The sequence below is a fragment of the Macaca fascicularis genome, chromosome 11 (assembly GCF_037993035.2).
Source record: "Macaca fascicularis isolate 582-1 chromosome 11, T2T-MFA8v1.1".
Lineage (NCBI taxonomy): Eukaryota > Metazoa > Chordata > Mammalia > Primates > Cercopithecidae > Macaca > Macaca fascicularis.
This window is the reverse complement of record NC_088385.1, coordinates 93,248,458-93,263,688: the sequence shown is the minus strand read 5'-3', so window position 1 is coordinate 93,263,688 and position 15,231 is coordinate 93,248,458. Positions and strand designations below refer to the sequence as shown.

The window sequence follows — 15,231 nt, the reverse complement described above, 5'->3', positions numbered from 1 at the left end:
CCAAGTGATCTCGTTGTTCAGTTCCCACCTATGAGTGAGAACATGCAGTGTTTGGTTTTCTGTTCTTGCAATAGTTTGCTGAGAATGATGGTTTCCAGCTGCATCCATGTCCCTACAAAGGACACAAACTCATCCTTTTTTATGGCTGCATAGTATTCCATGGTGTATATGTGCCACATTTTCTTAATCCAGTCTGTCACTGATGGACATTTGGGTCCATTCCAAGTCTTTGCTATTGTGAATAGTGCCTATAGGCATCTGTTGGAGACCCCAGTTGAGAAGTCCCACCCAGAGAGAAGGAACAAGATAGAGACTCACTTAAAAAAAGCAGTCTGGCCAGGTAGATCTGCTCTGCTGCACTAAGGATCCACTTCAGTCCTTTGTCACCTCAGACACTCCAATGCTCAAAAGCTCGAATGGTTGTCACCCAGACAGCAAAGATGGTGACCTAACTTCTCCTCTAGGAGTGCTGTCCTAGGAGAATTCAGATCTCTGATGGCTAGAGAGCTCAGGTGGGTGTGAAGGCCTTGACTGGGAGGTCCTGCCCAGGATTGGGTGCCTGCTTGAAGCAGCATTCTGGCCACATTTTGGTAGAGCAGCTGTGCTGTCTGGGGGAATCCCATCTGCCCTGGGTCAGCTCAGATTCTCCGAAGCCTGAAGGCTGGAATGGCAAAGTCACCTGAACAGCAAAGATGGGAGCCTGACCCTCTTTCTGGGAGCTCCTTCTTAGGTGAGTGCAATGCTGCTACTGGTAGCTGACTGTAATTTTAAGCAAGTGGGTCTAATCTTGTGAAGTGCTCTGGAAATGCAGTCTATGGGCTGTCGCTGCTCAGCCCCCTGGATTCAGCCTCTTGCCTGGGGGTATGTACAGGAGTTTAACCTCCCACTTTGCTAGAGCAGCAGCTACTTTTGCCAGAAAGTCAAAGTATCTAAGGCTCCAGGGTCTCCATGCACACCTAAGCAGCTCCTTTGCTGAGACTCCATGTAGCTCTGTCTGACAGACTGAAGATTGAAGGCCCTGGTGGAGTGGGTTCACAAGGAGATCTTTTGACCCTGGGGTAGCACATATCTGTGGGAGAAGTGTCGTTTCCTGGGGTTGTTCATTCACTCATGGCTTCCCTGGGCTAGGGAGGATCCTCTGATTCCATGTTGCTGCCAAGTGGGCCATTGTCTTGTCTTGTTCTGCTTCATTCTCTGTGCATCAAGTTGTTTCTATGATTAATGTCAATGTGAGTACATGGGTGTTTCAGTTGAAAGTGTTGCATTTACTTGCCCCTTTTGCTCCTCTCCGTGAGAGCCACAAGCACTAGCTACTTATAGTCAGCAATCTTGGCCATTCCCCAATATTTACTTTTATAAGTCCTTTTAAATATTTTAGAAACTTCTTGTTAAAGAACTTAAAATCAACCAGGTTAAACTTGGGCCGTAAGGTGAGAGATTAACCTCAAAGTTTTCTTGTGAAGCATCTTCTGAACTCCTTTATGTCTCTCCAGTATATACACACTATCATGTTCACTGTATGAGGATCCCAGAATTCTTCTATTTGGTTATTCCACTGTGTAGGTCTTCTAATTCCAAGCCACAGTGTCTTTATAACCTGTATTATTTCCAAAGAGTCATCAATAATGATATCCGTTCATTTGGATTCTTAAAATTTGTGTCTTCTGTCTTTTCTGTTTGCCAGTTTAACCAAAATTTATCAAAGTTTTTATCTGAAAAGCGAGTCAACTTTTGCTTTAATTGATTTTGCTACATTTTTATTTTTCTGTTTCTATTTTATTATTTTTCTGTAGAATTTCTATGGTTTCCTTGTATTTTCTTGCTTGGAAATTAGATCAGCCTTTCTTTGTTAGTTTCTTAATGTGTCTGCTTTGGTTATTTTAAATCATTCTTTTTGTTGAATATAGGCTTTCAAGCTAAACATTTTTAAAACTCGGCTTTATTTTCATTCATTTGATACAAAACATTTTCTAATTTCCCTGGTTATTTTATTTTTCTCTTGGTATTTAATCAAGCCTTGACTTCCCTTTTACTTGATTATTTCTGTGTGTCAGACATTGTGTATAAAAATTATGGAAGTAATTTGAAGATATAAATTACGTTATGTTCTTTAAGACGATTTACTTAATATCTGACTGAGATAAAGAATAAAAGCACATGAAGCAAAATGAACGCTTCTGTTATTTATAAAGGCTAATCTGGAGATTATAACTTATATTAGTTGACAAGAACTTCAGAATTAAACCAAACTTTTCTACTCAGTTATTAATATATTCAATGTTCAAATGGGGACAAGAGTCTTTACAGGAAGCAGAGCAGAGAAGTTGCAATATGTAGAGAAAGGCTTTGTCCCCAGAAGATTTTAAAAAATAAAACCAAAGTGCTGTTCTATGTACCGTAGCCTAGAGGAAACATCAGAAAAGAGCTGACAATCTAAGATTTGAAAAAGATTAAACAGAGAAAGGAAAAAGGCCAAAGTTTGGCGTGTTTGAGGAAAAGAAAAACTATTGTGGCAAGAGTATCTTGGATACTAAAATTTGCTCTGTGTGTCTTTGTGTGTGTGTGTGCATGTGTAGGTGTGTGGGTATATGCTGTAGGATAGAATATTAATCAGAGAGACTAAGATAAATAGTTTGAATTGTAAATTTTCATATAAATAATGTAAGTGTACAGAAGTCTCTCAGAATGTTGCTGATCTCAGATCTGTCTGTGGTAAGAAAACATATTTTTATATATGTTTAATTCAAAGACATTTCAAAGACTGAGTGATCACATTTGCTTGGACTAATAAAGGAAAAACATGTATCTTTATAAATTTTCATTTGAAGTAGACCTTTTAAGGAGACAAATATTCTTTTCATTCTTTAAAATCTATCTGAAATATCATTTCCTAGTTGAAGTTACTCTGATATCGTCTTTGTGCTTTCTACCTTGCTGAAATAGTTTATTCTATTATTGCCCACAGCTCTTCATCTGATTCTTTACTATATTCTTAGATAATAGTAGACCTGTATGAGCATTGCCTGGTCTTAAAACTACTCTATTCTGGCACTTTTTGCATAGGAGTTAAATGCACAGGCTCTGGAGGCAGACGCTCTGGTTTGGATACATGTCCCTTCATTTGCTATGTAACTTGAACAGATTGTTTAACCTCTTTGTGCTCCAATTTTCTCATCTGTACAATAGGGATAACAATAACATGTGCTTAATAGGATTTTTTTCAACATTAAATTATATAATGCATGTTATCAGCAAAAAGCAGCATCTGACAGATAAATGTGCTCAAGTAAAAAATAGCTCTTTCTCTCTCTCTTTCTTTTTTTTTTTTTTTTTTTTTTTTGAGATGGACTCTCGCTCTGTCAACCAGCCTGGAGCACAGTGGCGCTATCTCAGCTCACTGCAACCTCTGCCACCTGGGTTCAAGTGATTCTCATGCCTCAGCTTCCTGAGTAGCTGGGACTACAGGTGTGTGCCACCAAGCCTGGCTAATTTTTGTATTTTTGCAGAGATGGAGTTTCACCATGTGGGCCAGGCTGGTCTCAAACTCCTGAACTCAAGTGATCCAGCTACCTGGACCTCCCAAAGTGGTGGGATTAAAGGTGTCAGCCACTGAAACTGCCTTTGCAAAATTATGACTGACAAAGTGAAGGGGATCTAACCTAACCGACTCCAGCTTTCTACTAACCTCCAGGCTGTCCTTGTTCATTACTGGGCATAGGCTGAGCTAACTTTGGGAGGCATTTAGTTTATAGTCTATAATTTAAAACAAAGACAATAACAACTCTTTCCCAAAATAAACCTCCTCCTTACTGCGGAACTCGACGGCTTTTGTAAGACTAAGAAATTAGCCAGAAGATTAGAAATTATGGTTTAGGAGTCACGCAGCTAAAAGATTCTGACCCTCCCTAAACTGCTCCCAAGATCAGTGCTTGAGATATTTGGCAGACCCTGCACTTAATGGATCAACTGGGACTGCCCAGATTGATAAACAGGCCCATGTGATCTTGTAGCCCCCACCCAGGAACTGACTCAGCATGAAGAGATTGCTTTGACTCCCTATGATTTCATCTCTGACCAATCAGCACTCCCAGTTTGCTGGCTTATCCCCACCCACTAAGTTGTCCTTAAAAACTCTGCTCCATGACTGTTCGGGTGGACTGATTTGAGTAATAATAAAACTCTAGTATCCCTCACAGTGGGCTCTGCATGAATTACTCTTTCTTTATTGCAATTCCCCTGTCTTGGTAAATCAGATCTGTCTAGGCTGCAGGCAAGGTGAATCCATTGGGCGGTTATAACATGGTCCTGAAAGCCCTTTGTCTTATGATTGTTGCTATATTATATTTTGAAGATGTCATCCACTCGATTGATTGGCTCGATTAAACAACTCTCTTATAAAACATATGTACTGATTCCTACAAAGACTTCTGCAATGTAGATCATCATCCAAACAGAGATACTTTTATAAGTAGAAGGCTCTGCTATTAATAATTACATTGAGACAACAGTTAAAAAGCAGAAGTACATTGATCCTATTATTAGGCCATTCTATTATAAACCCATCATTTCAGTACATATCGACTTTTAGTTAATGTATCTGCAAATATTTACTCAAAGTTTTAGCTTCTACTACCTGTTCTCACACCATTATTGTATCTTGTCTGAATTACAGCATTCACTTCCCAATTTTTTTTTTTTTTTTTTTTTTTTTTTTGAGGCAGGATTTCATTCCTGTTGTCCAGACTGGAGCACAATGGCACTATCTCAGCTCACTGCAATCTCCACTCTCTCCTGGACTCAAATGATTCTCCTGCCTTAGCCTCTCAAGTACCTGGGACTACCACAACTGGCTAATTTTTACACTTTTGTAGAGGCAGGGTTTCACCATGTTGCCCAGGATGGTCTTGAACTCCTAGACTCGAGCAATCCACCTTCCTCGGACTCTCAAAGTGCTAAGATTACAGACATGAGCCACCATGCCCAGCCACTTCCCAACTTTAAAAACATCAGAATTTTATTTCAAAAATGTAAATTAGATAGTACATTTCCATTTTAAAAACACTCCAGCAATTTCTGTTTTCTTCAGACACTTCATAACTCCCAGGAACTGGTATGTGGTATGTGTACTTCATTATCAGTATCACAGATTGGTTTCAATTGTCATCACCACATCATCATCATCATGGATCATTTTCTGTGTACCAAGACTTACATTAATATTTTAGCTACAATTCCCTTTAATCCACATAAAACTTCAAGCATTATCCTTATGTATGAAATGAAAAAGCTGAAGTTTAGAGAGGTTAGACAACTTGCCTAATGCTACACAACTTATGAGAGATAGAGTCAAATTTCAAAACCTGTTAGTCTGACACCAAAGCCCTTGGCAGTGAATATTAAGTTATATTGTCTTGCTAATTAATCTATTGATTAAAATAAAACTGAACTCGTATACAAATATTAAATATTAAAAAATAAGTGCCTTCCCTATCTTTCTCTTATTTTGTTTTAGCCTCATTTCCTGATACCCCTCCCATTTCACTGAATACACTGTAGCCATTCTGATTTTTCTTGTCTTCATACTGCAATGTTCATCTTCTTTCTAGGTTTTCACATGTGCTGGATGTCCTCCTGGAGTGTTTGCCCTACTGCAAATTGCCTGGATAATACCATGAAGTGACTAGCTTTGATGATATTTCTTCTATTATAGTTTTTATTCTCTGTTCCTCTTTTATCAGGCACCTGCCTTCTCTTTTCCCAGACACTCTCCTTTAAATATCAAATTATTTGTCTCAGTCTTCCACTGGATTGTAGGTATTATCAAGGCATACAGTGTCTAACTTGTAAGCACTGAATTACCAGAGTGCCTGCTGGCACATAATAGACACCTGAGAATGTGAAAGAAAAATTGCACTTAGAGTTAAACAGGCAAGGAAGATTTATAACATTCGTAGCGTATTCAAGATTTATTGCAAAGAAGGAGAAATATTGAACTGAACTCTACTGAAACACAAGGTGGTAGAATTGTTCAGAGCTTAGATGAACTAGTGGAAAGTATAATTGTCTCTCTGTATCTTCAGGTTCCTCATCCATGGGATTCAACCAACTGTGAATCAAAAATACTTGGGAAACAAAAAACAGTAACAATACAACAATAAAAATAATACAAATAAAAAAAAGACAATACAAGATAGCAACTATTTACATAACACTTACATTGTATTAAGCAATCTATGCCAGGGAGGCGGTAAAGTCCAGGCATTGGAAAGTGGCTGACTCAAGGGTTGGTAAGAATTTATCAACATCAGTATAGGTTTACAAAAGGAAGGTTTTATTAGAAAGAAAGAACACTGCAGAAGAGTGCAGTGGGAAGCTTCAGCAAGAGAGGAGTGAGCACGCCACAGCGGATTTTTCTTTAGAGGTATTTATGGACCTTAAAATGGGAGGTTAAAGGTATTTTGGACCATATTAGCCATGTAGGTCATGATAAATGATTACATTTGTAGACATTTTGGTGCCTTAATGTCAGCAAGGGCTGCACAATGAGTTTTGATAGGCATCTATTCCAGAGATGTATAGAAATTCTAGTTACTATATGTTTTTTGCAAAGAAACCTGGAACAAGATGTGGGCTTTAAATAATAGTATAATTACTTCTGAATTCCTCAGATAAAGAGTTTTGCCTTTGGATGGTCACCAGGTAGTTTTGACTCTCCTCAATCTAGAGATGATTTTTAAGGGACTTGAGCATCTACAAATTTTGGTATCTATGAGGTTCCTGGAACCAACCCCAAGAAATCACTCTACCAGAGGATATTAGTGAGGAGCTTTGCCAGTGTTATTCGGCCATCTGTGTTTGCTAATATTGCTCATCTAAGTTAGGCTTATACTCTCCTATAGAGACTGGGAGATCAGGTCATTATTTTTCTTTATGTTTACATTTCAAAGGGATGTATCCCCAGATCCTAGAGAAAGAATTTACTAGGTTGTAAAACTAGCAAGGTGCAGAGAGAAGATTTACATCTCAAAGGGGTAGAAAAATAATACAATAACAAGTGTTGTAAAATAAATGCTCTAAGAAAAAAGAGGTTAGGGGCCTAGAGTCAGAAAGAAACCTATCTATAGTTCAGTCAAGCAGAGGGAATGTTAAGGGCCTCCTGTTCTAGATCTATATTTGTTGAGTTGATGGATAGTTAACCAGAAAATTCAAAAACATTGCATAATACAGTATAAAACTCTTGACATATAATAATGGAAAAACTATTATGACTATGCATTTATATAATTTAAATAAACTGGGGAATAATGCATAGGATTTAAAATTTTAAATATTCAAATGAATTTTTCTGAATACATTTTTATATTTTTCTAACTCATAAAAAATAAAATAACATTATTATACTATGGAGGTTCACAGGTAGAGTTTAGTGTTTTAATTGAACATCTTAGTTCTGCATTTGCTAAAACTTCTAAGAAATTACTGATGACTTTGAAGTACACCGCAAATCAAGTAACACTATAACATAGTAGCTAGATAGACCAGAAATAATAATTTTTATCGCCTACTAACTGAAGTTCTTTCATATTTTGAATGGTGTTTAATGTTGTTTAAATTATTGTGGCTATAAAGAAAATATATCCAATCTAATTAAACCTGTGTAGTTTCAAAGAAGGTAAATTTAGTAGCTATATTTACATCCCACAAAGTGTCATTGGATATGGTATTGGTAATATTTTCAAAGCATTTTGCTTTTATTTCTTACACATTTAGGGTACTGTGAACCACCTCATGTATAGGACAACACATAATTTAGCTAAACTGATCATATTGTACATTCTCTAAATTATATGGCTTATTTCTTTTTCTTTCCAGCATCATCCATGTCGCTCCCAATTCCAGATGCCCAGCCATTTTGTGTGTTTATGGAGCTTAATCCCAGACTTGAATTTCATTAACTGACCATAGCCTTAGTTAAGTTTTTACAGTAATGAGTTCATTGGGCTGAAATTTTGCAAAGATATTGGGGGAGAGAGAGGGGTAAACATCATCTACATTTGAAAAGACCAAATTTACAAATCAGTACTCTTTAATGCAATTTTTTTTCCCCTTGACTAACTGGGAGTTTATTTGCATGCATTCTAAGTGACACTGGAATGAGAAACTAAGATTTTTGTCATTTTAATTTAACACAGACTCACCCTGGAAGCACAGCCCTGATTCTGCGTGAGAAAGGCTATCTCTATAGAAACTAAAACGTGAGTCCGTTGATTTGTGTTACTGAATTTTACTATGCTATATAACTACCATGGTGATATGATATGGCATTTTTAAGGTATATAATGAGATAGTCTTGATTAAGTGCAGTTTCTGCATTTTTATAAGGAATACAGAAAGTGAGAATTGTTATGTTTGTTTTATTGTTTAGTTTAAAAGAATAATAGATACTTAACTCTGAAGAAGATAATATATTTGTGCTATTAGCTGATATTCAGTTTAAGGCATATGGTTTTCCAAGGTTTTGATATTCCAGTGTATTTATGGTTGATAAAGTGTGTAAATAAGATCCCTCACAAATAAACATTTTCCATGCCTTTTTTTTTTAACGTAATTTTAAAATCTCTGTGACTAATATGCCTAAATACTTAGGACATATATTTATTATCTCAGTTTTTCTCCTGGATTTTCCAAATGGAATAAGCTATCAGTTAATGATGAAGCTTAGTGCACTTTTCTTTGCTCTGTCATCGATCTGTCTTTTGGCTACTTGCTAATGGTGGCCATCTCTTCTCACTGTTTGGCCTCTGATAAGTTGTCTTTGATAGCCTGATGTTTTGTTCTTGAACCCTGCCATGGCTACGATTCTGGGATAGCAGAATTGTCAAAAATAAAAGTAAAAGAGCAAGAGGCACAGAGCCTGTGAAGGTTAGAGAAGACATAAGGCCTGATAATTGAGAGAGATAGGTAAATGATGAATTTTCAACTGGAAGATAGTTTTCACTTTATACCATTTGCTGTCACAGTACCTGAAATAATAAGGGGAATGTTTTTCCCCAATAATGCCAATGGGGGCTGTTTGCTTTGTGAGAATCTGCCATGGAAACATGCCATGTGGCTTTATCTTTGAAAGTGAGGGTGAAACAAGCTTTCCTGGCTGCAGATAAGTGACTTAGAAGGAATCCTGTTCAGGTGTACCTGTCATTAATTTATCAGGAGGCTTTGTGATTCATACATACTACTCTGTGTGCGATAGAGCATTAAATTGGTTTCCTCTGGGAGCAGGTCACATTCAGGGGTCGTAAGACTCATGCTATTGGATGATGTATGCTGGATTCATATAGCCTTTTTCTGCTGGTAACTTGAACATATGTTAGACGATCCCTTGAAACATTTGAATAGCAAAAGGATTCACAAAAACTTGACTATCACTTAATATGCAAGTGTTTGTAACAAAAAAAATGTTAATCAACCTGTCCTCTTTTAGCACAGTCATTTATTCAGATAATTAAATAGTTATAGATATGTTTCAATTTAATGACCTAGATCTTGATGAATGTACTTTCATGGCTCCTTTATTTATTTCAACAAAAGGATATTTACTTAAGCTCATTAATTTATACTGAAAAAATGCACGGCTGCTTTGAAGCAAGTCTCACCAAACCAACCAACAAACAAAAACCTTTAAAAAATAAAGATTTTTCCCAATTACCATATGGCTTTTTACTGTGGAAATTTTACTGATTACTACATATATTTTGAAAGACAATGGCATGCCTTGTAAAATGAGATAGATATTGGTTTGAATTTGAGAGGAATATAAAAGGGAAATATGCTTTTTTTGTGTGTTTAGATTGTCTTGAGTGACTTGAGAGATTTGGGGCTTTTTTTTTTTTTTTTTTTTTTGAGAAATACTTGGCAAATACTAAAAAAGAAAAAAAAATCCTTTCTTCATTTTATTATTTTCATGATGGACTGTGTAAAACTAAAACCTAATATCTTTCCTTGAGTTTTAAGTGTGCTTCATTCTCTGCAAAATTAAGCCAATAAATGGCAAAGTGGCAGTTAAATTAAAGCAATCAGTAAAATCTTTCTAAAGTATTTTTAGCATGCTATGACAAAAGTCTTTACTGTGGGTAAATGAGCAACATAAACTGATTTTTTTTTCTATTTTTTTAATTTAAAATTGTTCATTATATTCTGTAATGCAATCTAAAACAAATGCGATCATTTCATGAAGTAGCAAAGAAGACTCTTTCAAGTAGATACAAATGATGACTTTATGCTGCATTTACATGGTATAATCTTTTAATTTTGTCCCAGTTGTTTAAATGTGGAACATTCAACATAAACAAGAATTTTCTTATTGATGAATTAAAGCATAATTAGGGCATTACTGTAGGGAACCTATTAGACCTTTCATGCATAATTCACCATAAGTAAATGAGATATTCTTCACATCTCCCAATCCTTAAATTAAGACCGTGACCTTAAAATCTTGTAAGGCTTTCTAATAAACAGGAGGGTGAAATCAATATTTTTAATAAAATTATTTTAGAACTTCAAAATCTTCTGGTAAACATCTCTCTGAAGGAAAAAAAGGCAAATAAAGAAAACTAGTTCATAAAATATGAAAAAAAAATTATTATACCATCTGCAAGGTACATATACTTAGGCATATTTCTGCCCTGCTTTTTCCATCCTAAAATTTTGTTGTCTATAGAGCATAAAAAATCCATATACTTTAATTTTTTATGTCTTTTTATAAATACCATTATAAATATACAATCTATTAGGTTGTATTTGTTAGAGACGTTTAAAAGATTTCACAAACATTTTGCTGCTCAGATTGTAGTGGTACTTTTAAATAGTTCTCTCTATCTTTCGTAAATTTTCCTCTGCTCTACATGTTACATTAGGTAGTCAGGCAGACATGAGCAAGGCAGGAGAGGCCCCTCCCCACCAACCACCAGCAATGCCAGGCGATGATCAGGTTATGATCAGGCAGTTGTTAAACTGTCTTTCTAAAAGAATTATTGGTCGCAGTCCATGCCAGGGAAAAGCAATCTTCCAATAGATAGAAACACCAGAAACTGGTGATCAGCAGCTTCCCAATAAGATCTCAGAAGTTGAGTAAATGCACTCAAGCATGCACACTAAGAGGCAGAATGGTATAGTTTAACAGGTATATGAGCTTCCTCTAGGAATACTCAACTGGGAAGGGAAAAATGCCTCAAGTCACTAAGAAGCAAAACGGTGGAGTTTAAACATTCAACTAGTAAGGGGAAAATGTCACAATTGTACATGCGTATAACTTCAGTAAACACACTGCTCATGCAACCCCTCCCAAGTGCTGGCAAGCCACTGTGCACGCAGACAGCCCACCCCAAGGGAAGAATCAAGGGAGAAGGGATGCAACCGCTTGGACGCATGCCAATGTACAAAACGCCAAGTCAAAGCTCAAGCCACGCGCTTGAATCTCTCAAGTTGCCTGCTTGGTCCTCTTCCAAGTGTACTTTACTTCCTTTCATTCCTTACCTTCCTTCTCTATAACTTTTAATGAACTTTCACCCCTGCTCTAAAACTTGCCTTGGCCTCTCACTCTGCCTTTTGCCCCTAGGTCGAATTCTTTCTTCTAAGAAGACCAGAGTTGAGGTTGCCCCAGACCCACATGGATTCACCACTGCTAACATATATACACATATATAGGGATATTAATTGTTATATGATAGCTCCCTATTTCTCAGACTCTGCTGAAGTAATTTGAAGATCTCTTTGGAAAGGCCTTTTCTAACATTTCAATCTAGCCATTATCTCTCATAGAATTCTTTCACTTCATGACACTTGCCATAATTATTAAGTATTTAAAAATATATAATTATTTATTGTTTATTTGTATATCTCTCCCGTAAAACTTAAATGTTATATACAGTGCCTAGCATAGTGCCTGGAATATAATAAGTAATCAAAACATTTTGTTGACTGAATGAAATCAGATAATGAAAACCAGATAATTCTATAAATAAGACTATCACACAGATCCAAAAGTTATATAATCACAGGTTTATTTAACAAAATATTTACAGATAGACTTTGTAAATAGAGAATTTAGTAAGCATCATACCTCAGTAGACAACAAAAGCTACTAAAAACTTATTAGATATTAAATGCCATATATATGCCAATATATTTTTCTCATTGGTCTCAAGATTTCTGGCTGGCACTGCTTGACAGATTAACAAGAGAAAAGTATAACAAATTTATTTTTCCAGAGTTTTACATGACATAGGAGGCTTCAGCAATAAAGACCCAGGGAAATGGTGAAAAATGTATTTTTATCCATGGGTTGGAATGAAGAATGGACAATTATGTAAAAGAATAATTTGATAAAAATGGTACGTACTAGTGGCAATAAACTGAGGAGTAACTTGGCAAGGCCTGTTTGTTCAGATTCTTTTTGGCCTCTCTGTGTAACATTCCTACCCTATAGATATTAGCAAGTGCGTATCACATTAGGGTCCTCAAAAGAGGGGACAGGAGAAGGTCAGAGAGATCTTTCAGCTTCTATGGTTTTCTTAATTTCCTTCAGCTTAAAATACTCAGTCTACAATAATTCTATATTTGGAGGTAGCATTTCCTGTGTCCTATCACATGGAATACATAACTAGTATTGTCTAGGATAAATTATGAAAATTTCTGTGGATATCTTTTGAAATAGTTTAAAGAAATACACAAACACCTATTATTATTAAAAGCATCCATTCATTTATTTTACAAGTATTTGTTGAGGGTTAACTATGTATGAAACTGTGCAGAGATCTGCAGGACATTTACCATTGTAAATTTTTAACTCTAACACCATGGAAATGATACATAGTAGGGAAATTTAATATATACTTAAAAATGCAGTGGAGCTTTAACTATAAAGTGAAAGTTTAAAATGTCAATATTCATTAAGAGGTATTAAGCATAACTTATTGTGAGAGTATATTATAAAGTTTATAGTAATAAAAAGAATGAGACTTCATTTTCAGCTGAGGGAAGCAGCAAAAGTACATTGCTGATGTTGATTTGAACCTAAGTTTTGAAGAAAACTGAGGGATTCTCGGCATAGGAAATGGAATCAGGAAAAGGTATGAAGAAGGTGTTTAGTAAGAATTAGTTGCTTATTTTGGCAGCTATGTCAACTAAATGTAGAAGGATAGAAAATATTATGTTTGACAGCTGCTATGGATAAAAGTTACATATTAAAGTAGATTAGGACAAGATTGTGGAAGATTAATACTAGCTTAAGGCGTTTGGATTCTGCTGGAATGTGACTATGTCCGCTGAACCATCTCTCATCTTAGAAGCATAGAAAGTAAATCCTAAAGTGCTGGGATTACAGGCATGAGCCACCAAGCCCGGCCAAATTTTTCCATTATTTTTGTTGCATTAGAGCAAGTTTTGGAATGAGGTTATATAACTCTAACAATTGTGTTCACTTTGAAGATTATTTTTACTATTCTAGATCTTGTTCTATTTTATTTAATTTTATTTATTTATTTATTTATTTATTTATTTATTTATTTATTTATTGAGATGGAGTCTTGCTCTGTTGCCCAGGCTGGAGTGCAATGACAATATCTCAGCTCACTGCAACCTCTGCCTCCTGGGTTCAAGTGATTCTCCTGCCTCAGCCTCCCAAGCAGCTGAGATTACAGACACCCACAACCACCCTCAGCTAATTTTTGTATGTTTAGTAGAGATGGAGTTTCACCATGTTGGCCAGGCTGGGTCTTGAACTCCTGACCTCATGATATGCCCACCTTGGCTTCCCAAACTGCTGAGATTACAGGTGTGAGCCACTATGCCTGGCCCTTTCTATTTTATTTTAAAGTCAGCTTATGAGTTGCTTTAAGTTCTTATAACATTTTGATTAAAATTGCATTAAAGCTAACAAATCAAAGATAAGTAAGATGTTAAGAACATCAAGTCTTCTCATTTGTGAAGATGATATGCCTCTTCTTTAATTTGTCTTATATTATTTCTCGTTGAAGCAATTTGTAGTCTTCATAATGTGAATCTCACAAATTTTGATGTAATCCCATTTTTCTATTTTTGTTTGTGTTACCTGTGATTGTGGAGGTTTTATCCATGAAATCATTGCTAGGGCTAATGTCAAGAAGCTTTTCCCTATGTTTTCTTTTAGGAGGTTTACAGTTGTAGCTTTTACATTTAAGTCTTTAATTCATTTGGAGTTGGCTTCTGTGGATTTTATAAAATGACACTCTATTTTATTTCTTTTAATGTGGATATCCAATTTTCCCAGAATTATTTATTGAAAAGACTATTTTTTCCCCATTACGTATTCTTGGCATTGTTGCCAAATGATTGACTATACATGCATGAGTTTATTTTTAAGCTGTCTATTTTATTTTGTTTGTCTGTATGTCTGTTTTTATGCCAGTGCTATGTTGTTTTAAATAATTTAGTTTAGTAATGTTTTGAAATCAGAAATTTTGATGCTTCCAACATTGTTCTTGCTCAAAATGGCCTTGGCTATTTGGTGTATTTGTGGTTCCATACACATTTTAAAATTATTTTTATATTTCAATTAAAATTATCACAGAGATCTTGATAGGGATTACATTGGATCTGCAGATGATTTTAGGTACTACGGACATTTTCACACTATTAATTATTTCTGTCAAAGAACATGAGATACCATTCCATGTATTTGTGTAATCAGCTGCTTCCTTCACCAATGTTTGACAGTTTTCAATGGTTAAGTCTTTCACTTCCATGGTTAAAGGTATTCCTAAGTGTTTTACTCTTTTTGTTGCTGTAATAAATGTGATTATTTTCTTGATTTACTTTTGGGTGGTTTGATATTTGTCTACAGCCATGAAATTAATTTTTAATGTTTAAAAAGATTAAAAATGTTTTAATTTAATTTCATGGCTATAGACAAATAACAGCTTTACTGAATTTGTTTATTAATGATGAAGCAATATTAATTCAGTTTTACTGAATTTGTTTATTAATTTTAACATGTTTGGATGTTTTCTGCAAATAGTTGTCATCTACAAAAATAAATTTTATAGTTTCCTTACAATCTTGCTATTTCATATTTCTTCATCTTTTCTAAATGGCTCTGGGTAGGACTTCTAGTACTACCATAAATAGAAGTGATGAGACTAAGCATCCTTACCTAGTTACAAATATTAGAAAATTTGTTTTTGCCTTTTACCACTG

At 35.4% G+C, this 15,231-nt stretch overlaps 1 protein-coding gene across 5 annotated transcripts in view; it reads left to right on the top strand.

Annotated features, from left to right (window-relative positions):
* The window catches only part of MGAT4C (MGAT4 family member C), a 914,262-nt gene that overhangs the window by 523,549 nt on the left and 375,482 nt on the right, over positions 1 to 15,231 (top strand). For all 5 annotated transcript variants that reach the window (XM_074005926.1, XM_065524639.2, XM_045365671.3 and 2 more), the window contains one exon: positions 8,193 to 8,255. The gene's annotated coding sequence lies outside the window, so the exon portion shown is untranslated. The remainder of the gene's footprint in view (positions 1 to 8,192; positions 8,256 to 15,231) is intronic.